Source organism: Anser brachyrhynchus (assembly GCF_964034855.1).
Source record: "Anser brachyrhynchus genome assembly, chromosome: 8".
NCBI lineage: Eukaryota > Metazoa > Chordata > Aves > Anseriformes > Anatidae > Anser > Anser brachyrhynchus.
The window spans coordinates 15,570,917-15,594,494 of NC_137702.1; the positions used below are offsets into that span (position 1 = coordinate 15,570,917).

Below are 23,578 nucleotides of genomic sequence, written 5' to 3' on the forward strand. Positions count from 1 at the left end.
TACATCAGCAAACGCGGCCCCGGGGCGGGCCGGCCCCAACCCCAACCCCAACCCCAACCCCAACCCCAACCCCACGACCCCGGCAGGTGATGCCGCTGGGCGCTGCCCGCCGGGCTTCAGGTGGGGACCGGGGCTGGAAGGCGCAGGTTGGGTCAAAACGCAGGGATTGGGGAGGGGGGCGGTGAAGCGGTGTGAGGGGGAAAAGCTGAGCGTGCTGCAGGCTTCTGCTTCTCGGGTGGAAGGGGAGTGGGGTCCTGCAGTCCTCCCTCTGGAGAATGTTTGAAGAGCAGATGTAATTTGGTAGCATGGGGATGCCAAAAGAAATATGACTCCCTTCGCTGGCTCTTCCTAAAGAGACAGAGGTCTTCTTAACTGTCATCTGCAGTTCTCCTGCCTCGTCCCAGGACCAGTCTAACACAACTTTTTCCCATAAGACATCTTGATGCAAGCTGTCTCTGAAAACACACAAGGTAAAGTTAGACGATGCAAGATGTTGCAATACACACCGCGCTGCAAACCCGCGGTCAAATCCTGCAGCCTCACTTAAGCAAAACTTCCATTGACCTAAGCAGAAATTTTACACGAGTTAAGATTGTGGTATTTGGCTCTATCTGGGTGTAATTTCACAAAGATTTTACATCAGACCTGCAGCAAAGATCTTCGAGCTTTAGGTATGATGGAGAAAGGTGACATGAAATAAAACTGAATGTGCAGAAAAGAATTGCTAAAGCACAAAGAAAGGTTTCTCAAGATGCGGATTGCATGTTGTCACTGAGGATGCTCCACTCAGCTGAAAAAGCCTCCTCTGCGTGGTCCAAGAAGCTGGGAACAGGCATAAAAATGGGGAAAAAAAGGTGAGGCAACCAAGGGCAAACCTTGACTGGTGACTTTTCTTGAGTATAGCAGAATACAAAGTTACAGGAGATAAATTACTCTCAGAGAATTGACCTGAATGTTTCACTGTTTAGTTTCACACAAATTCATTTTCAAGAACTTGAATCACCCAGAACGTTCGTTGTCTCACTGACTACCCTGGGATTTCCTATTTCCTTTGCATTTTGAAAGCTGAAGGAAAAAAATGATGACATTTTACCTTCCTATGTACCTTGCATTAAAAATAAGTGACAGCAGAACATGAAAATGTATTTGTTCACTGAGGAGAACTTTGTTCCTGCCCAGATGTATTAGACGCTGCTGTAATCAAGTCTTTGTCAGCATTTCTTTCTGGTTTAGACCATACTTGAGTGGCTTCCTGGGTGAATCCTGCCCTCATTTCAGTGCACATTGACAGGTCTAAGAGCCATCCTGCAGCGCAAGGCGAGGTGGGGTGAGGGCATCGTGTGCCAAGATCGCCCCTTCCTGCAGTGCTTGTGCCAAGGATGGCACAACTTGAGCTTCTCGCCAGCCGCGTGTACAGGGTATAAATAAAGCTTGCTGACCCTGACTATGCAGTGACTTAAAGCAGTGTAATGTTTAAAAATTAACACCAGTTGTTCAGTTTCCTATATTCAGAATGACAAAATTAAGTTCACAAGTAGGACGCTTGACTCCTGCTTGGCGCTTTTTTCTTTATGTCCTTGTTAAAGTCTGTGCTGTGGGTTTGGGCCCTTCCTTCAGGCTACTTGGGCAGGGTCCTTGGCTGGCCCATTGTAGGGAGTCCAGGGGCCCATCAGGACATGGGAGGCATGGGCCAGGGCTACTTGTGCCATCCCGTTTCCCTGCCACATGCAGCCCACACGCTGCAGAGCCAAGCGTGCACCAGCGGGTTGGGGCCCCGTGAGGGCAGGTCCTTGTGCCCCCACCCCGTGTCTTGAGCCTCCTTCTGTAAAGTGACTAATGCTACTCTGCAGCTCAGTTGTTTTCCTTTGGCATTAACACCATTCAGAGCCTCTGAAGCTTCTAGCAGAAGCAATGAGCACCATTGAATGAAGACAAAGAAAGCAAATCAAAAAGCATGAGGAAAACAAATGGCTTGCCTGAGGTCAGACCACGAGTGTGTGGCACTGCTGGAAACAGTCCAGCAGTCCCCACCTCGTAGCCCATCACCTTGAGTGTTCGATCTGCGCCAGCTCTCTTCGAAGCTTCACGCCAAAAGTCAGCATCGGTCTTAATCCTACACTTCTTCCAAGTGTTTTTACAGCCTAATACACAAAACCTACCATGTTTAAAGCTATCAGATTACTTGTGTTTATTTCAAGAGCTATATTTAGTCATCTGTATACTTACAGACACTGAAAGACACATTCAAGCTCCAAATGTGTTAGCTCTCATTCCAACACAGTGATGCTGGAGTTTCATTTCCTATGGCGAATGTCCCGAGATCCCATTTTTCCGTGTCTGCTCTCTCCTGCTTGACTACAGCCTGTCCCTGATTTCTCTTATCTCTCCAAGTAAGATTACTGAAAGACAAAATTAGTTCTTTCAAGGCACCACTTCTGGCCTTTCTGACGTGATCGCAAGCTCTTCTGTTTGTTTTCTCATTTTCCACCAGTTTTTTCCTCCTTTCATGAACTAACTTGCTTGTCTGTCACTCCAGATTACAGCTGCTGAGTTCCAGCCCCGCTGCGAGGCACATAGCACATGTTCTTAAGCGGTGTAAGAGGCAAGGAAAAAGGTTCCTATCTGGGATTCTCCTTCCAAAATAAGTACAGGAGAAAGCAATAGTAAGTACATTTCCAGAGCCTAAAAATAAAGAAATAAAGGAATAAGAATTTGAAGGAAAATGTGTGAAATGGGAATGTAAGGGCTTGGAGTTGGACTCTGAGTCTTATCCCATTGCACTCAGTGAGCTTTACCTTTGACTTTGGTAGGAGCAGAACGGGACCCATACAAGTTTCCTGGTCCGGTCCCAGAATTAGGATTTTTTGGCAGAAGATCTACACTGCTATTGAGTTCCCACTGGCGACCGATTTTCCCTGCACACCACAATATATGGTGTTAGGCTACGTACCAAAACTGTTGGAACATAGTTCAGCAAAATATTTATTTAGAATTCTCTCTGTGGCAGCCAAAAAAATGTTTAACACATTGCTCTGGTTAAAGAAAGTTACCAAGCTATCAAATGTGATTAAGAAATATAAGAAATGGAAAGGATTACAGCATGTCTTTGACAAAAAATGCCTAAAATCAAAGAAAAAGGAAAAGTGGTCTGAAACCATTTGTCTTTGCAGAATGTGAAAGAAATTGTAATGACCAGTATCTGCCTTCTATCTCTAGATAGATAGTATCTGCCTATTACCTTCCGATAGAAGGAATTAGTGAGAAACGATGTTTTCCAGTTCTGAATATGCCAAAAATCTGGAAATGCCTTTGAAGAACATGGTTCTTGATGACTTCTTACTTCTATCACTTTTAATTTTCTACTAGCAAAATTTCTGCGATGGAGAAATAATTAAATTTACATTCTGAAGAATTCAGAATGGAGAGGATTTTTCTACCTTACAAGACCAACACAAAAACCTGTGAGGGGAAGGGGCTAAGAGAAGAAAAGATGCCATGAGTTCAGAGGACTAAAGTTCAGAGATCCTGGCACACAGAGCAAAATAAATAAATAAAACTAAGATAAAATAAAAGCATGCAATAGTCAGGACTGACAAAAATGCCAAGCCACAAATGACCATACAGACCAGTGAGATCCTTCGAGATGCTTAGTTAAAGCAAACAAGGGAACATATCCAGCCAGGAGCAAGAAAGAGAAGAGAGCCCCAGTGAACCGCAAGACATAGTACAGGCTCCAGACCACAACGCTCCAGTGACTCCAGCTGGGAAAGGTGTGTCACTGAAGCCAAGATACTTGTGACCGTTTGTGAGACCTGGTATCATCCATTTTAATAAGCCACAGCTCCAGCAGAGACCCACCTTAACACAGAGTTAAAGACCCTTTTAGAGAAAGCTGAAATGTGCAACTGAAGCAAACCGTGCTGGAGGAGCAACCCCACACCCAGCAGCTGAAAATCTGTGACGTGTTGTTCCAGTGATGGCACACTGTACGCCATACCAAGAATGCGGAGAAGCCTAGCCAAACACACAAGAAAATATTAAAGGAAGAGAGAAGCCTGAGAAGCAGCTATTCTGAAAGTAATAAGTGAATGGAAAGTACAAGAGCAAGAACGAGCGCAACATAGGAACCATGGGAATGGCTCACCAGACAAGAAGACTCCAATTACCAAACAGGCCAAACTGCCAAGAGAGAAGCACAGTAAATTTCCATCTCAAAGAAAGGCTTTGAAGCCCAAGAGCAACTAATGAAAGAAAAACCAGAGGAGTTAAAGAAAACCCTATGATTTTCATTTTTAGTTAACCTTTGTCCCATCATCAATGGAGTGTTTTGCGATCCAGGCAGGAAGCGGAGACACCCACTCTCACGGGCAGAGAGATGTGTTTGACGTGAGGTATTTCTGGGATACTCATTGAACTGAAAAGCTACTTGTAGGTGACATCTGTAAATATGGCTGAGAGTCGGTATGCCCAGGACCAAATCACAAACTCTACAGGCATGTGCTGAGACAGAGAGCAAGACAGACCTCAGTGGGTGCATTTAACCAGTGCTCCCGCTGGGGTGGTGGCTGTGACCTCCCACCACAGGCATTCAGCAACCTCGGTGGGGTCCCCTGCACCACAGGGTTTCCTCAGCAAGTCTCCAGGAGCCTTCCCGTGGAGAAGCCTTTCCCAAAGGGTCCCAGTCCTCTGTCACTGTATGAAACCTGCCCCATCTCCATCCACAAAGGGATGTAAAAGCCTATTTTTGAAAATAAATAAATAAACAACAGGAAAGCTCTGATAGTTCTATATGAAACTCATTTGTGTCACCCAGGGATGCTTGGCATCCTTGGTAGTGCTCACTGGCACCCTTCTGCATAGGAAGAAAGGGACAAAAGAACTAGCATCGTATAGGACATCTTTCTGTAGGATAAAATCTGCAGTTATTTCCTGAAAACCACTCTCTGTAGAAGAATAAAAATGGAACTCATTTGGAGTGAAAGTGCCCACACCGATAGTGCTCTCGCAGCCTGCTAGCAAAATCTCAGCAGCACTAAAAATTGCTCACACATCTGGAAGAAACAGCGCAGTCATCTGAGAAGTATTTCGCTCCCAAGCCACAAAGAAGTCTGCGTTAGGCCAGTCCTTTTCCAAAGACATTCCCATTCTTTTCTCAGCAACTGCGGAAGATGCTTCATTCCTCAGTTCATTAGTCCTAGAAAGGTCTTTCTTGTCCATCTTTGCTTCCAGCCCTCACTAGAGGAACAGGGCTGAAATATGCTTTTGGCCTGTTTCTGCAAAATTAGCTTCTGGCAACATCAAGGACAGGTTACAGAAGATTTACTCCTCCACTTACTCGTGATGAGTGGTAGTTAAAACCACATTAAATCTCTGCCTTGGAAAAAGGGAACTTGTTCTCACTTTAGAAAACCTTCTCACAATTCTCTCCCGTTGATCTGATACATCAGAAAGTTTCCTCCAACTTCGCACCAATTCTCTTAAGTGGTTTTTGAGTCTCTTGACAGTATTTGTTGATGCTGTTCATTAAAACAGGAGTTTCCAGACTCAGTAGATACTAACATTATCAATATAAATTGCACTATTTCCCCCTTTTTTTGGTACAGGTATGTCAGCATCAGACTTCTCCTGTGCTCTTTAGCTTCCAGTAAAGGGAAAAATTGGGACTTACTTTCTTGGAACCTCTGGATCAAAGAAGCAAGCCAAAAGTATTTTTAAGTAGGACTTGGTATTTTTGCGTCATGGATATTTAATTTCCAAAGTGAGAATTCTAGATGAGGCATGTATAATAGCAGGAAATTATTCTATACAGAAAGGGACTTTAAGTAGATCGCTTTTTCTGAAAATACCAGACAGCTGAATATGTGGAATCCCAGACCAAAATACATTGGCACCAACTTCAATGCTGATATTTTTATAGTAGTAGTATAATTAATTTTTGTAAATCCTTTGCAGCTGTACCACCAATATAGTGTGGTATTTTTAATAGCCTATTTTCATCACCTTATTTTTAGAGATGAAGGTTTTAAATCTGTTCTTCAGTTATTTAAAATTGATTAGATATGCAGACAAGAACTACTGTTACAGCAAGGGACTTTCACCGGGCACAGCATGATTTCAGAGCAACTCTTCCCCCTTCCCTCTGTTCCCAGTCATCTCACAGTAGAGACTATTCTTGGAGTAAAACTGAACCAAACAATAAGCACTGATTTAAAAAAAAAAAGTAGAGAAGAGATGAATACATCTGAAAGATGAGAATTTTTTGCTTGGATCTAAAAAATTTGTTAAGCCAGATGTGCCTGGATTATTCTTATTAGACGGTGGTAAAACCTCATGGTGGTTTAATTATATGGCGTTGGCTTAAAAATCATCAAAACAGTTGAACAACAGATGATGCATGTAACTGCACTGTGTTGACCCAAACTCACACAAAGGTTTAGTAAATGATCCTTGTTACAAGCTTTGGACTTCTCAACTGTAAGTCGAAGCACCAGCATTAACTATTGCCTGCAGTCTGGCAGTGCACACTGGAGTTCTTGCAGGATTGTGGATGATTTTTCACAGGGCTCCAGCTTCTTCTGGTGCTCGGGTTCCTCTCGAGACCAACCAACATTGCACCCTGCGACTTCCAGGACGAGCAGTGGTGGAAGCTGCAAAGTCTCTCCTGGACACAAGGGAACTGCTACATTTCCAAAGCTCACAACTTGCCTGAATTTTAATGGAAAGGCAAGAGCTATCGGACTGGCACAATGGTCCACTTTACTGCCAGACTTTAGGTATTTTTGCTGAAGCAGGAGATGCCAAACCTTAACTCAGTCTCCATGTTCAAACATAGGTTTTCATCATCAAACAATATGGTTTTCATCTCCCTTCAGAAACTGCTGGGGCAGTACAAAGCTTTCTGAAATGATCCAGCTGAGACAGACCTCTGCAGACTGAAATGTAGACCTCCCTAAAACCAGTAAGAAGAAAAATGCATAAAAATTCTATAGTTTGTTCTTTTTTTACTTCATAGTTCAGGGAGCACTTTATTGTCCCTAAGTATTTAAGGCATTAGAATGTGCTTACCAAAAAATATTGCATTTATGGTTATCAGATGTTTAGGTTTGCTTTAAATTGATTGCCCAACACATGTAAGCTAGCCGCTCTTTTCCAAAGTGAAGTATTTTCCCCGTAATAGCTAACTTACAATGATTTTAGAGTTACATATGTAATAAAACAGCACTTATTTGCCTGCTGAAGAATTTGAATGAAACAGGTTTTAATAAAAAAAGTTAAATATCTTATTCCTTTACAAAGAATTGTAGCCTGTATTTTATAGTTTAAATACACATTAAAAATTGGATGAATATCCTCAGATATTTCCAGAAGATCTGCATTATTCTTGAAGCAGCGTTATTTACAAAGTGATTTCCCTAAGCTTAATAGTCTATAGGTTGAGTTTTGGGGTGGTGTTTTTTTTTGGTTGTTTCTTTGTTTGTTTTTTAGTGGTGGGAGGGAGGCAAGGGTCTTCAGCTCGCCAGGGTAGCTGAGGCAGTATGAGTTGATTATAAGCAGACTTCCTGTGAGAGGGTAGGTCCCGTGGAGCATTCCCAGGTCCTAGAACACCGCGTTTGTCAGAGCAGACTCCAGAAGAAACTGGGGCAAGCAAAAAAGGGTTATATTTTCCAAGAAATAAAATCCTCTTTTCAGATCCATCCAGATACTTCAGTGACATGAACAGATCCCTCATTTTTGGCAATATCATGTCTATTGAGTCCAGTTTACCTTAGCAAAATCCCAGTAACTGTCAAACACAGACATGGGTTTTGTGGAAGAAGTCCAGATTTTAGAAACTTGGTTGAAGAGAGAAGTATTTCAGATGTGCCTCTGACAGCCAGCCACAACTTGATGCCTTCACTCCACTCCATTTCCTGCACTTTGGAGGATGCAAGAGATTTTGAAGGCCTTTGGTTTAGCAAACTTGGTGATAGGAAACATCCTTCCAGGCTTCATACTGACTGCTGGGAAGATGAGGCATGTGCTAGCAGCAGCCAGCCAAGCACGCCCTTCCCCAGTTCTGCATATACAACCGGTAATTCATATGGATCAAGGCATGCATCTGTTAGGAAAAAGATTGTTTTATCTTAATGATACTTTTGAGGAAATGCTGGCACTGAAGACTGACCGCTGCCATCAGACCATCACCGAGGAGTGGGAAGAATCCCAGTGGCACCAGAGCTGCTTGTTCTGCACTATGGCAATTTGTGCTGAAGTTACTCCACGCGGCAGCTGGACAGAAAGAAAAACCCCAATCTTCATTTTGCATAGCAGCAGGTAATATATTACTCCAAATGTGTAATTAAACAGCATAACTATCAGAGAAATATTTGCTAACAATGACTATCACTTCCTTGTTGACACTACATAATTTATTTTCCATTCTTTTTTATGCCTCTCCCATTCAGCTGCTTCACTCATTTGACAATCTTCCATGAAGAGACTGAAGAAAATAATGCCACAGAACATTTGGAAAGGGGAGTGTTTACAAAGCATATAAATAGTCTGATATAGCCCGGGTAATTAGTTGTAAGCAAAGTAATAAAAAATGTGGAGAACGTGCAAGTATGTCAGATGGCTGAAAATGCAAGACTAATTCAGCCATTGGGGCCAGGTTGCATGCTATATGAACATATGATGAATGCCACTCCATAATGTGAGAGCACAAAATAAGCCATGGGCTATGTTCAGTCCAAGTGTGTGCACTACAGCTGAAATATCAATCAAGCCAGATGTTAATTTAGCTCATGGCCCTAAAAATACATTTCTGCAATCTTAGGTACAATGTGCAAGGCAGGATACATTTTTTCCAGAGTATTTACTGAACATTGAATTATTCTGAAAGATTCTTAAAAAAAACATAGAATTCTTCAAAATTTACCCACCAACACAAATTCTGCTTTTATTTAGACAACGAGCAGCGAGCACTGAAAGCATACCTATCCCCTTTGTGGAAGCTGCTGGTTAGCAGTGAAAATCCCTGGACCTCTTTGCCCCCTGCTGTTATGTTTTAAAAATTAATGCAGAAGTCCATCAGATCAATGTTTATTTCAGACAGTGAGGTTTGGCTGGGATGTAGCTAACGTCCTTGGCATGTTTTAAGTATCATATCAGAATGAATCATCGACTTTGGTAATACTGTATTATATTTGTCTCTTGTTTAGAGAAATAATGTGTAGCAAGGGAACCCTTAAGGATTAAATCCCCATTTTGGGAGACAGATATACATGTGCTAAGATATGCGACTGAAGTTGACTAACAGCAGCTCTGAACTTACTGTGTACATACATCTGTCTGTTGATTTTCTTCTTCTAGTCTAGAATATTAACCAATTCTCCAATTCTGCATTTCCCAAGAGAATGCAGTTATTAAGGTTTTTTGCTGCGTTGTATCATTCAAATCATCATTTTTCTAAGGGTCTAAATGTATGGAGGGCTACCACCAGCCCAGTGTTTTCTAGCTTTAGACACACAACAGCCTGGCTGCACCAGAAGCACACGCAGTGCAGGGGGATGCCAGGGAGCACTTTTCACAGTAGCCCATGCAGAGCTTGGGGTAAAACTGGTGGCTGGAGGTAGGTGCTGGCTGTGCTGCCAGTCTCTCCCCTGAGCTGCTGACTTAAATGGAGCACCATCAGCTAACATTGTGGTTCTCCATGGGATGCAAGACTCATGGTCTTGTTTCATTTCATTCAGTGACTTCCCCATCTCCCCCGGGAGCTGCTCTCCACAGTGATATCAGACAATTGTACTGTAGCAGAGCCTGGCCCTTTGTAACCTTGCAAGTACCTTTATTCTCTCATTACAACAGTGCTGCAGCACGGAGTTTTATCACAATTGCTTCCATCCCTATTTGCTATTGTATAATTCCAAGGGCTGTAAATGCAAAAAGCTTGATAGATATTGGCACTTGGATTTGTGTTGCTTTTTTTCAAACGTCCTTTAGTCCTAAAGTCTGAAGAGATTATCCTCCCAAACAATACCATCTGTGTTATGATAACTTTTTTAGCACTCAGTTATTTGGATTGATATTTCTACCACCACACTAGACTCTACAGCATAGGCTGCTATTGTCTGCTTGAGCTCGTGCATCTGAAAGGACTGCAGACAGCAATATGCTACACCCTGATCATCTTCCTGCTCAACTTTAAAACAGAGCCAAGAACAGCCTATGAATAGAAAGTCATTCAGTTTTCTTGTTTAAGTCAACTGCACCTCCTGACTGCCACTGGGAACCTCATGCATCTTGTTTCTACTGCATCAAACTCAGACTTTGCACTGTGCCTGCCTGCTCTTCAAAAAAGGCTTTCAAAATCTCTTTTCATTCACTGGTTCTAATGACAAACCATATAAAAGCTTCATCCTGCCTCTATCCTTCTGTGTTTTCTGTTGTGTTTTGTTTTGTTTGTTTGTTTTTCCCTCAAAAAATATTCTGACACTTGTTAAATTACTTTTATGCTGTTTGTTGACAGGATAATATAGATCAGGAAACATTACAGTCAGTTGTGTGAAAATCTTCTACTGTTTCCCCAACAACACGTAACAGCACCCCACAACTAGGAGTTTATTCTGGTCTGCTGCCCTTTGACATATTTTTCAGTTTTATTTTCGTTTGCAATTGTGCAGTCCTGCATCCTAGGAATTCACTCAGAGGAACAGCAAGTCACTTACAAATATCCCACCTGGCATTTCGTGTATTACTGATGGCATGATTTCATACTTAAAGAATTAAAATAAGTACTTGCAAATAAGTTTTAGGGTATTGGCTTTAGTTTGTCAATAAACAAGCCAGGCCATAGAGTGGAACGCATCTCAGAAATACAGTTCATCCTTCACAAGGCTTCTCTTCAGAGAGAGGTTCAGACTCCCTCATTTTTGAATAAACATGACATTCATAAGTCCCTTGTTTCAGTGATGATAGATCAGATTCAAGCTGGTTCGTTTAAACACTCTAGAGGAAAGTCTACCACAAAATCAATTTGGAGAGGCAGTGGAGAACAGAGCCTGCATGTCTGATGCCTCAGAGAGAGGCCTGGGTGTGCTGGGGAGCCAGAGGCACCATGAGGGTCTCCTCCCTGCCCAGCCACCCCTGAGCAAGGAGCCAGGACAGCTGCCCAGTGCTTCCACATCCACCACCTGCCCACAAAATGGTGCCACCCATCATGGACCCCCACAGCTGCTCAGCCAGGAGGTGCAGGTCAATGGACTGCATGCAGTACTGCAGCATCCGAAGCTGACGGCACAACACTGCGAGCTGCAGATCCACTCGCAGCTCCAGCTCCTTGTTAACAGCTACCCCAGAGCATATTTAAGACCATACCTAACATTTAGTCAAGTTGAGCAAGCATCTTCTCTTCTCTGGCATTTTGACCTGCAAAAAGATACCCAGTGCTTTCACATATACTATGTACTTTCCAGAGAGGCAGATTTTAACTCATTTTCCTCAGAGACCTCTCAGATCTTTTGCTGTTTCATGTCCAAATATTTACAATAAAGAGCACTTTCCTGTAAGTGTAACAATAGGTCACAACATTTCACTGTTGTGTTTTGGATTTAGCCTCAAAACCAAGCAGACATAACTATTATCTGTTGTTTTTTTAAAACAATAGCTGCCACTATGTTATCAACAGCCACATAACACCATCCCAAACTGAACGCATTCAAGAGCAAGAAGATTCACAAAATTCTGTTGAAGTATTTGTGCCCATGACAAGAATAGGAAAAAATATCCTAAGAAACCACGAGGAAGAACCAGCACAAAACTGGATCATATAAAAATGGTTTACTGGAAAAGACAATTCTTTTGATTTCTCAGGAACTAAAAAATAAAATGTTATGGATACGTTAAGGTTAAGAGACTGCTTTAGAGGGGAGTTAACTCCACTGCGAGGTATTACACTGTACTAGAATAACCTTTAAGGCTTTTTTTTTTCCAGACCTGTCACACAACTGAAGAAAAACTGTAAGAGTATGTTTGCCCCAACCTTTTGAAAGGTTAGTTTATAGACTCCATAGCTTTATGCAAACAATTTCAACCCCTTTCAAATCTGGAAGAAGATAGACGCCTAACTTGGAAGTTAGCAGTGTCAGATGTAGTTAGGAGAGCATCAATCTCCATGAAGAAAAAGGGGTTTTCACCCTGAACCTGACACTGTTTGCTTTCTCAGGGAGAATGAAGCATGGGCATTTTACTTTCAAGACCTTACAGTAAGGACTGCTTTACAGCTTCCTTATGTGAAGATCCAGAGACAGATGGCCTCCGCTGCCAGCAGCCTCTGGACTGAGTTATTTTCACTCCTAGGACCTTTGCCCATTCCTCACCTGAAGTCTGAACCTCTGGTCTCTGATGCAGGACTTTCCCTTCATCAAACATGGAAGCTGCACGTGTGAAAGAACATGGAGAAAACTCTACCAGTTACCAAAATGCCTCAGTCTTTAAAGATTCAGAACTAATATCAGACTGACATAACAGTGGAAAGGGAAAAATGCGAGAAACCAGCCTGATGAACCTCACTGAATCGTGGGCTGCTTTGGATGAAACAAGTTTGGTGGTTTTTTTTCAGTCTGCAGACAAAGCATGGTGCAATGCCATCCTCAGGCTTACAGAAGTCTGCCTGAGCCTAAAGCCACTGCCAGGACAGCAGCTGTTGAAGTTGAGGCACGTGTCCTGCCTGAAGGGCCACGTTGTCTTCAACATTCGTAGTTCGCTCAGCCTGACCAACGCAAGCACCAAGCAGCCATGCTGAAGCACATTGGCACTACTGGTTTCTGACCTCATGGCAATGGAGCAAGTGCATGGGCAGTACAACAGCACTCCTGACACAGAAGCAGCGACCTGTGCTGATGTGAACATAGAGGGAGGTAGGGTGGATGGTTAAACAGGGAACTCCATTTCATGCCTTGCTGTGTGGGCCAGCTCAATCAGCTGCATTACAGGTGAACATGCCTCTGGTATAGTTGCACTAGGATCCTTATCACTGCACAGCGAAATTTAGAGGATTAGTTAGTATTATTGTCATATGGAAACAGCATCTACCCCTAGAAAAGCGAGACATTCTAGAGCTAGGAGTAAGAATCAGGATTGTTTCAGGTCACTGTCCCACCCTCTTCATTCTGGTGAGGGGAATCCCAGGTGCATACATGGTAGCAACTCTCTCCAGCTGCCCACCAGCTCCAGCACAGCCTGGACTCCTCTGCAACAGGGCTTTGTTGCAGCCCTTCTCCCAGACACGAAGTGCCTGCTCTGGGCCTGAGCAGCCACCCTTGGAAGAAGGCTTCAGCAGGGCTTCTGCAGCCTGTGCAGAGCAGATAACGCATGGCAGTGTGGAGAGCTGGGAATGAGCCTCTCTCCTCTGATCCGTAGGGGACAGCAGCTAGAGAGGAGCGAACATGTCTGGGATCAAACCCTGCTGCCCTCAGCCACATTCCCCAGCCACCAGTGCTGGGGCCAGGAACAAAGGTCTAGCTCCAAAGGGGTAATTGGTAAACGGTATCAAGAGCAAGTTTAATCAAAAAGTACACTTGCTATTCAGTACAGCTGTTTATATTTATCACATACATTCAATTAATTCTGTCCTCACTTTGAATTTGTTTCTACTCACTGGACTGGTTTCCATGACCATATTCTAGATTTGTACTAATGAGTAGAATCAGGCCTGCTGGATTCCCTGGCGATTATCATCTTTGTAGGCCCATGCTTAACGAGGAACCTTCAGCAGCCAACAAATGACATTAACAAGACAGAAAAAGGAAATAATGTCATTCGTTACAATACATCTGTAAATGAAAGAAAATTCTTTGCATCTGGCACTGTGGTTTACTGAGCAGGTATTTCTTATCATTTGCCAAAACACTATGTCCATAATAGAAAGGCAGTAAGTGATCCAACAAAACCAGTTGACATCTATAAAGCACATTAAATATTGGTATCTGTTTCAGGAGTTGGACAGAAGTGAACTGGTGACAAAGCAAAGGAACTGTCTCCCAGAACATTAAATGAAAAACACCAGAAAACATCTAGCATAAATTACTTTTCCATTTCATTTCCTGATTCAACAACCTTTTTAAATGAATGAATACATCTTCTTGATGAGTTTTCCAGTCTTGTTTTAGAAAAGGAAATGGAAAAGACTGTGGTTCATACATTAAAAACAAAGAGAAATCTGTGTTAGCTTTGTCATGTTTCCTCTTCACTCTAGATTAGAGTGAACTCTGACTTTCTTGTAAGAAAGTTACTAGAACAACCAAATGCTACAGGTGCTCTGAAAATGAACGCATTTGTGGTTGGTGACTTTTGCACAGATTTATGGAAAAAACTAAAAGGAAAAAAGTATTCGTGCAGGTACTACAAGCCCAGAAAACATGGTATGTTTGAGAAGAACATGGTAAGATGTTTGACAGTAGACAAGACTAAGCCACACCTTAATGTAAAATATTTGGCATGGTCAAACACAGCTCAAATGGCCGGGTACAATAGGAACCTTGTAACGAACACTGTAATGACAGTGAATAAACACTCTTCACAGCAAGGTGTTTACATTGGTTTCTGTTCTGGGGGCTCAGGAGTCCCCCTTTTATCTGCTTGAAATCAGGATAACCGAGATGTGTCCTTGACTGTTACAATTTCCACGAAAAGCACATCTGAGCATCCTATACAGGAAGGGTAGAGGGCTATCAGAAGAGGGCTATCACACTCATACAGCTGGACTCTGACAGGTTCCCATTTCTGCCAGTCCCCCCACATTGCTTTAGCAGAATACACCAGTAGTCATGCTTCAAATTCCCTTTTGTGTTCGAGTAAATCAGCCTTACCATAAAACGACAATCAGCCTCAGAAGTCTTTATGGGAAACACTACATGGTAAAAAACACGTAGTCCTACAAATATAGAATCCTTTCTTTTCTTCACTCTTTTTCAAACCTGAAATTTTCCTTAGGCATATGAAGACATATAATTAAGGACATGGAGCTGGCTGTAGGGATGCAAATATATAGCCCTGCTCTAAGTTAGGCTACTGAAACGGAAGCTGCAAGACAGACCGATAATCAAGAAGAGCCATTTATAGAAGGAGGGGACACAGCACATCTGCCCACAGATCAAGCCATGGCCTCGCACCTGCAAGGGGCCCCAGTACAGAAGCAACACATTTCCCCCCTCCTGCAGCCCTCGCCTGGAGCCTGCCCTCACCCAGGTGCCCTTAGCAAGGGTTGGAGTAAGAGAAGAAATGGCTCTTGCATTGAGTTAGGGTTATCAGGGACTTACTGGTGCTGCTGAAGCAGCTTCCCACAGTCCTATGGACAGCAGGGAGATCACAGGAAGGGTCTGGTCTCAACCACAAGACTTGAGTTCATACAATGGTTTAAGGAGGAACAAAGAGGGAATGACTCTCACAAACATTTTGATGTGACACAAACTAGTTCATACTGCCTTGTTCCATTGCAGGATAGGAGCGTGCAGAGCAGAGGATCCCCGGGTTTGCTGCAAGCAGTAAGCAGATCCTTGGTGTGCAGCCGTGTGCGCAGCAGTGGGGCTGTGATCTGCAGAGTGGTCCTGCTCAGCACCCACCTGCCTGCCAGGGCCCAAAGGCATCCACTGCATCACTGGTTTTTAATGAAATCCCATTGCACTACAGTCCCTGTATGCAGCTACAAAAAAAAAAAAAAAAAACATATGTGCAGTGCTGCTTCTGACACCTCCAGGACTGGCAAGTATCTCAGAGTAAAAATTGTAGGTATTTGCCATTTTAATCCTTCACACGAGTATCTGAATGCAGGCTGACAGGGCCAGTGGAAAGCATCAAGGCTGAGAGCTTTCAGCAATTTTTTACTTAAAAGCCTGTTTTACGCAGCTGTCCCAAAGTCTGCAATATTTGAATGAAACTGGTTTGGATGAAAGAGGAGCTGTGTACAAATTAACCATTTGTTGTGAATCCGACTTCTGCTCCTGCTTCAGGAGTCTATCCACAAGCTGCATATAGCACTGAGCAGGGCCAAAACCCAGTGCAAGGCTCACTTCTTCCTCTGCTCAGACAGGTAACTCCAGGCCAGTCCCACACCATGCATCACACCATGGGGGAGAAGTTCACAGCAGGCTTGGAGTCCTTCGCAGGAAGGAAGTCACCGGCATGTATTGCTGACCAAACAGACTGGCCTTAAGTAAACACGTTACGATTCCAGTTGTCATCCAGGACAAAAACCTCCTTTCACCAAAATACAACACTGAAGATTGCTCCCTTCCCCTCTGAGCTCTTCTTTCTCCAAAAACCACACGCCTCCTTTCCTATGTTACCAAAATAAAACTCCCAGGACAAGCAAGCAATGCAGCTGCCATGCCAGAACAGTGGGAATGCTTTCCTACAATAGGGTTTCTTGCTGAGTGATGAATTCAAAGCAGAAAGGTAAACTCATCCTTGTTTTGTTCCCTGTAGAGAGGGTAAAAGAGCTGCTTCCTCAGATCCAGCACATCAGCTGTGCTGCAGCTCCTCACTGACCGCTCCCCTGCATTCTCCAGAGCACAGGAGACATTTTTCTTGCCAGCCCAGTGGATGCAAACACTGCCAATGGTAAGCAGGGGTGGAAGCTAATGCTGTTCAGTGAGCAGTGCCAAGAGTGTTGTAGCAGGCCTAGGTACCAAGGTCTTGGCTCGTCTGCCCCAGATGACAGACAAATCTGATCATCCTGCCACCAAACACTGCTTGTTCTGTTACAATGGTGTAACAAAGCTAAAGATGTGCCTCAGCAGGCCACAGTGTTGGTCTGTTTTCCTCTCCACACTGGATGTGGTATGCACCAAGACAGGAATACTCTGCAGCACACCACACACTCACAGCTGCTCTCAAGGCAGCTTCTGGTCTAAAAATCCAAATGTTACCTTAGAGTTATGAGCAAAATCTCCATATTCATGTGACGGAGGGTAATGCAATGGGGACAACAGTACCTTATTCAAACTTGGAGCACACGTTTCTAAGTCTTGAGTGAGCTCACTTTCTACTGAGAGTTCTAAAAACTCGTTAACATTTCTTATCAAGCTATCAGAAAAATGTGGCCTTTAAATCTCTGAGCTGAACACAGAGAGCATGACCTGCAGGGTGAAGTTTGTGGTTGCACTAGGGTAGGACTACACTGGACAGAACAGCTATTCCTGAGTGCCTCCACAGCCAATTCAACCCCAAGTGCCTGTCAGCTTTCCGAAACAAACCAAGAACATCCTGCCTTTAAAGACAAGAATAGGTTTTTGTGGTACTGTATGCCCTTGAAAACATTCCAATTTTTAAGCACAGTAAAAAAAAGTATTTTGTTTAGCAGAATGCTTTCAGGTCGCCCCAGTCTACACAGCACCCCAAAAAGGTAGCTGAGGAAGCTTTAAATTACTGAAACTAAATGTCACTGTGCTGCAGGTTGAGGCAAAGGCATGTTGGATATGAAAAATGATGGCTTACTTCAGCCGGCAGAAGTCCAAATGCTTTACTTATTAGCACAACGCTAAATCACTCAGAATTGAAGGCCTCATGTATAGTGTGAGGCACCTGATTTTAATGGTGGAAACTCAGGGGACGCAGCTGCACACCACCAGAACAGGCAGCAGGAGTTCTTCCCTGGTATCTGATAGAAGTTTGCTATGTGCCAAGATTGTTAATGGGAAAGACTTAGAAGTGATACTGAGCACAGCATGTTTTATTTATTAGGCCGTATTTTTTTTTTTTTTTTACTAGCTTCAAAAACTGAAGATATACCTGGAATAGGTTTCACAAGCATCCTAAAATTAACAAAGCTGAATAATTAGTGCATCCTGCAGACAGCGATACAGTATATGCAAAATAAGCAGAGCATTCTTTCATGCACTTTTCAAAGTATTACAAGAAGCCAATAATGGTTTTGCTGCCCTTATTTTACACCAAGGCCACCAGAGAAACACTAAGGTGAGGAAGTTCAGGCACAGGCCTACAGTCACAAGTACATGCACAGCCACTTTGTGATATTCACGCATATAACAGCTACAGCCCCACACAGTAGCAGCAAAGCAATATGGCTAAATATCCACTTAACTCTACAGCTGGTCCTGAAGGGGTTTCCGTACACTCACATGTAAGCATGGAAACAGAAAAAGGGAGCAGCGGGGAAGAACCAAAGAATGGTTCAAAGCCTCTACTCAGACACAGAGCCTGCACTAGCAACTGCATTCAACCAGCCATCAAAAACCGTAGGATAAAGCACACTCATATCCCCACAAAGCAAGGGACAAAAACCCACTGCCATTCTACAACAAATCAACTTAGTTCAAACATATGAGCCCTACTAAGCCCAGTGCTCCAACCACAACACGTACTAACCACCCTACTTACACGTGGCTTCTCACAGCGAGGCCCCCACCAGCGGCACAGCCTCCCTCCACCCAGGCACAAAGAGCTGGCTCTGCAGAGGAAGGCCGCAGCCGCCTCACCCCAGCCAAAGAGGGGCAGCCTAAGCCTGGGGGGTTATAGGGGAAGAGGCTGATCCTTTGGGACTGATCGTGCCAAGCAGAGACGATAGGTCTCACCTGGGTTTTACCCAGGTGCACTGTTAGGGCTGTTTCTGACGCAGAGGGCCATAGCACCTCTAATGATCAGACTAGGTGTTGGGACTATTCATACCCGTGCTATTTACATTTTTCCTGCTTATTGAATAGTAGCCCACATGCAAGGAGGTGGTATCGTACCAAAACCTCAGCACCTTCAAAATCTGCTAACGTGGGGTTAAAACCTGTCAACCGCCCCTGTCTCCGCTTTTGAAAAAAAAAAAAAAGATACATTTACATTTCCTTTGAACCTCTAAATCAAGCTGGAAGGGGTTCAAGTGCCCCAGAGCAATTTATTGTAGCTGCTGGGAGATAGGAAATTTGCATACATTCCTGTTACTACGAATAAGCAAGAGAAAAAGGCCCAAATTTCACTTCTGCATAAAGCACATCCATCTTTATGCTAAACTGATTTATATGGTGAAGCCATCTGTCTGTTAGCACCTTTTAAAGTAGAATCAACAATTGCTAATAAGGCAGCTATTTAGAAAAAGGGATAAATACAGCGGTGGAAGCAGGTGCAGCTCTGGCTCACTCCACAGCATAAATACACCTCATGCCCCCAGTGAACGGGGGTCACTGTAAATGGTACACTTCAAAGCAGGTTAACAATTGTATCGGATGTTGGGCATCTTCACAGCATTTTCCAGTGTGATGTATGTTGTGGCACTGATGTTTTTTTGTTTGTTTGTTTTAAAGCACCTGACTGGGACAGGAGCAATAGCAAGGGCAGGGCACGAGCCTGTCTGGCCTCAGTCAGCAGAGGGGCAGGGACGATGCATCCCCCAGCCACCCCTCCAGGCCGTGCCACCAGACAACGCTTTGTGGCTGTGGTTGTGAGGCGTTCCCCCTCTGCCCCTCCCTGGCTGCATGGAAACTGCCCTGCGTGGGCTGATGGCAAAGAAGTTCCTGCTGCCTGCCCTCCAGCCCCGGGTTTGCGTGGGAGCCCAAAATACGAAAAATCAGTCCATGACCCACGTTTGTCTCATTCAAGGTGACATCGTTACCCAAACCGTCATTTACTGAGGAGACCCGTCTATGCTAGGCCGCTGCATAGCGTTCAGTGAGACCAGGAACAAATGCTGTGCAAGAGAAAGTGCACCTGAGCTGTCTTCCTGGATCTTTTGGGTACTGAGAGACCATTAGGGTAAACGTGCCGGGCTCCGCAGGCCGCTGCCCTGGGATGCCTTTCCACACCTGGGAGCTGCGGTGCCGTGAGATTTGCACAGTGTGTATATGACTGCCAGCGACAGACCTGATAATATCTAAACACCCACTTTTCACCTCTTTAGGTGAAATGGGTTAAATCCGTGTGTTTAGCTTTTACTTTTCCACATTCCACAGCGCATAAATACACACCAGATGTGCGCAAGGAGGGATAAACTCCTGTCAGGCTGAGAAAAATGGCGTCAGAGGCTGCCTTGACACTTCCAGCTGCTCCTGAGGATGCAGGACAGGTGCCTGTCACGGCAGAAGCAATCGCCTTTCCTCAGGGAGGTGCCCCACGAAGGCAGCCCTCACCCTTGGAGAGCATATTCCTGTGTTTCGGGTGCACATAGCTAACCAAAGCAGTTGCAAGCTGTATTTTTCTTGCTCTCTCAGCAGCATAGGGGGTGCTCCAACAGTTCCTGGGTTCCCATCTTGTTGGAGGTATTCGAGACATCCGACAGCTTTGTTAGCTGAGGATGACTTGTTTCAAATGACATGACAGATTCAAGGCAAGACACTCCTGGTAATTTCATACATCATTCTGTTGTCAGTAATTATTCGCGGCTAGTGCTAAGTATGTGAAATTCAGTTGTTTTCTCCCATTCTCACATTTCTTTCTGAAGTTAGACACTACCTGTATAATGAAAAAAGCTTTCTACTTCACAGAAAACTCATAGCATGTTTCCAGTTATTGATGTCTTGTTTGGAGGACCAAATTTTTAAGTATCTAAAGGTGTTAGTTGTTTGTTGGTTGGTTAGTTTTTAGCATTAAAAAAGCTCTTGTTTTCCACCTCAGAATTCAAAAGATTTTTCTTTTTATCTTTAGAGACTAGAAAAATCTGAAGGGAATCCTTCTGCAGTAAAGTTTTTTTGTAAAGGGAACATATGCCTTTTATTTTCACAATGTTACATAAAGGTATTGTGCCATGCATGAGATTTTTATTCACAATAAATAATAGCAAATTTTTAAAAAGTGCTTTAGACATAAGATTAAATTACTCAAAACAGCAAGAGCACCAACAGAAGCCGTTTTGTGCTGTTTATTAGACAGATGTTACTAATACTGAATGTTCACCAAAATTTCCACAGAAAATTTTTCCCTGAGCTTAGTAAATTTTAACGATGATTTTGCTGAAAGTCTCATGTGTTTAGAATATAAAGCACAGAACAGGTAACGACCCTGCTTACTGTAAGATGCACTTAGTTAATCAAAAGTGCTCCAGAAACATTATCAGAGTTCCTTCATTTGACTGAGTCCAGCTGGGAACTCAAGATATATCACGTGTAAGATTTGCAGTTAATTGGCAACAGCTTAAAAGATTTGAGAAACTTCCTCTAATATAATGTATGTCCACAGAAAGTCGTATTTGACTCACAAACACAGCTCCATCTTGAAGAAAAGCTCCTTCTGACTGTTTTCAGCAGAGCAGGAGCCGAGGCATTTCCTGCCGCACAAGCAGCCCTTTGCTCGAAGCCTTGCAGGACAGAGGCCGCGCTCGCTGCCTCCCTGCGTGTGGGGACGTGCAGGTAGCGCCACTGCTGAGCAGCCTCTCGCAGCGATGGAATCGCTTTTCTTGCATCAAACTTCCAAATCAAATAAACTCTTTTAGTAAAATAATATTTGCTGGAGGCCTCAGCTTATGCCAGAGGCAGAAGAAGATGGCTAAAAAGAAGGCCTAACTCAAGAGGATGTTTACAGTTTAAGATTTGTTTAGTGCTTATGCTATAATTTGTGCCATGTGTTCTCTTATTTACAGTTCTCCAAGCAAACCATTTTCTATTAGATGTGGAGCATGAGGAACTTTCCATACAACAGTAACTCTCCCCCATAACATACCCCTTCATTTCCTTTCTATAGCAATTGGTAATAACATGTTCCTTCAATTTTTTTATCTGGTCTCTGGCAGCAGACAGAAGTTGCAGTTGATGAGCCTGATTTACTGAAACCCGATCTGACAGAATGGAGCACACATGTTATGTGGAACATTCATTTGGTTTTCTGATGACCTTCTGTATTCATCCCTGGAGAAAACTTCCTTCGGAGGTCATTTCCAGTTCTTGGTAGCCCAGGATGCTCTGGGGTGAATCTTTTAACAGAAAGAAGCAAATCTTGTTATTAATCATACTGAGGTCGCAGCAGCAATAGTAAATTGATGGGCATACATTGTCATAAATTGTCTGAAGCAAAGGGCCAAAGTTGCCAGCCACCACAGAAGTATTTGTACATTTCTTCTATCCCCTCTGAAGGGACCAAGTGTTGATATTTCAGCATAACAGTGGAAAATACAAGCAGAAGCTACAAAGACACAGGGAAGAGAAGATCTGAAATGGCTGAGATGTCAGATTTTTGAGGAACAGTTTTTGCTCCATTTCTGAATGAGATTCCAGTCCTGTGATACAGCAAATACTTCAGAATGCTTCTTGCTTCAGAAAAGGAGAGGCTTTTCCTTTACTGGCAGGAGTGTATTTCTCCAGCCCTTTCTGTCATTTATTGTGGTACCAAGCAGTATCCATGCAGCACAAACAACTACGGGAACTGAACTAGGTTTTACATCAGTTGAAGTTCTAGTAACAATTCAGAAGGGTTTTTTTAATCACATGCAGAAAAGGGGGAAGCCTTTGGTTCTCTGGAAGGAACGATAGCCCAGTACTTAGCTTTGAAAAATCAGCATTGAGGAAATCTGACATGCAATTCAGACCCAATAAACAAGGAAAATTTCTGGTATTTTTCCAAGTTGTCCTTCAGGCTGCCTCCACAGTAAGTGCTGATCAGATGCTCGGTGGCAAGCGGTCATGTGCAGCTTCAGGCCCATCACTTGACAGCAATTACAAGCTTTTGGTGCCTCTGCTGTGAGCGCACCCACGTTTCATTACATGCATGTGGGGCCATGCACACGCTGCTGCTGCCTAGAGGAAAAGAAAGTCCTTCACATTTTTTCTGCCTTTTTTTTTTTTTTTTTGAAAAGCTGAATTTAGTTAGTCCCAGGGCAGATTTATAAGTAATTTTCCTAGCCTGTTGGCCTGACCATTTTGGAAAATCCTTACTCTGCTGGCAGAAATATTCCTGTTGGAAGTAGAGAAGTTTCATGTGTGCAGATGACGGTGCCACCCTCTGAGGGAGGTGGCAGAGGGAGGCAGCCGTGCCCCCTTCTGTCTGCCCTGGTCCAGGCAAATACAAAGCTGGGATTTCTTTTTTCTGCATCTTTTGTTCCAGCATTTTTCCCCCTAACCACTCTGGAGATGTTTCACATCCACCCGTGCTTGTTCATGTCCATCCCTCCTGATGGTGCTCGTGCTCAAGGTCAAACCCCGCTGTTAGGTGCACCAAGAGCAGACAAATTACTGCCTCTTCCACCTTCACAGGCTCACAGCCTATTGTTGCAGCAGAATCACAAGGGCAAAAAGACAAATAAAGTGCCTACTCTTCCCACTGTACCTGATGGTGGTCTTTCATCCATCAAGCAAAGAAATTGAATTTGTAATTGCCAGACTTAAAATGTTTGGTTTGTTTTCTCTGCTTACATTTCTGCTGAACTTATCATTGCTATTTATACATCAGTGTCTTTATGCAGAGCATGCTTCCTCTGTATCATTCTCATTCAGGAAAGAAATGGATGTTTGTACTGACATTGTCCAGAGTTTTCACTTTTCCAGACAATGAAGGGCTTTGCTTTGTTGTAAAAGAAATATTTTTTTTCTTCCTCTTGTTCTTGAGAGCAATGCTTGTGAGCTAATAAAAAATGAAATGCATTGGTAGGCTTGGGTCAACACAAAAGTGAAAA

General features: G+C 43.5%; 1 protein-coding gene and 1 long non-coding RNA gene across 3 annotated transcripts in view; one reads left to right on the top strand and one right to left on the bottom strand.

Moving 5' to 3' along the window:
* Positions 1 to 49: 49 nt before the first annotated feature.
* LOC308199205 lies at positions 50 to 11,329 on the top strand. Of its 2 annotated transcripts, XR_013954491.1 has the most exons (5): positions 58 to 120; positions 386 to 470; positions 2,537 to 2,663; positions 2,811 to 8,313; positions 8,445 to 11,329. It is a non-coding gene; the product is annotated as an uncharacterized lncRNA (long non-coding RNA). The 2 variants fall into 2 exon arrangements; XR_013954490.1 differs by having other exon boundaries at positions 50 to 470.
* ODF2L (outer dense fiber of sperm tails 2 like) overlaps positions 5,945 to 23,578 on the bottom strand; it is a 60,695-nt gene continuing 43,061 nt past the window's right edge. Inside the window, exons 20-21 of the mRNA XM_080602987.1 lie at positions 18,376 to 23,526; positions 5,945 to 8,268 (exon numbers count right to left, since the gene is read on the bottom strand). The gene's annotated coding sequence lies outside the window, so the exon portion shown is untranslated. The remainder of the gene's footprint in view (positions 8,269 to 18,375; positions 23,527 to 23,578) is intronic.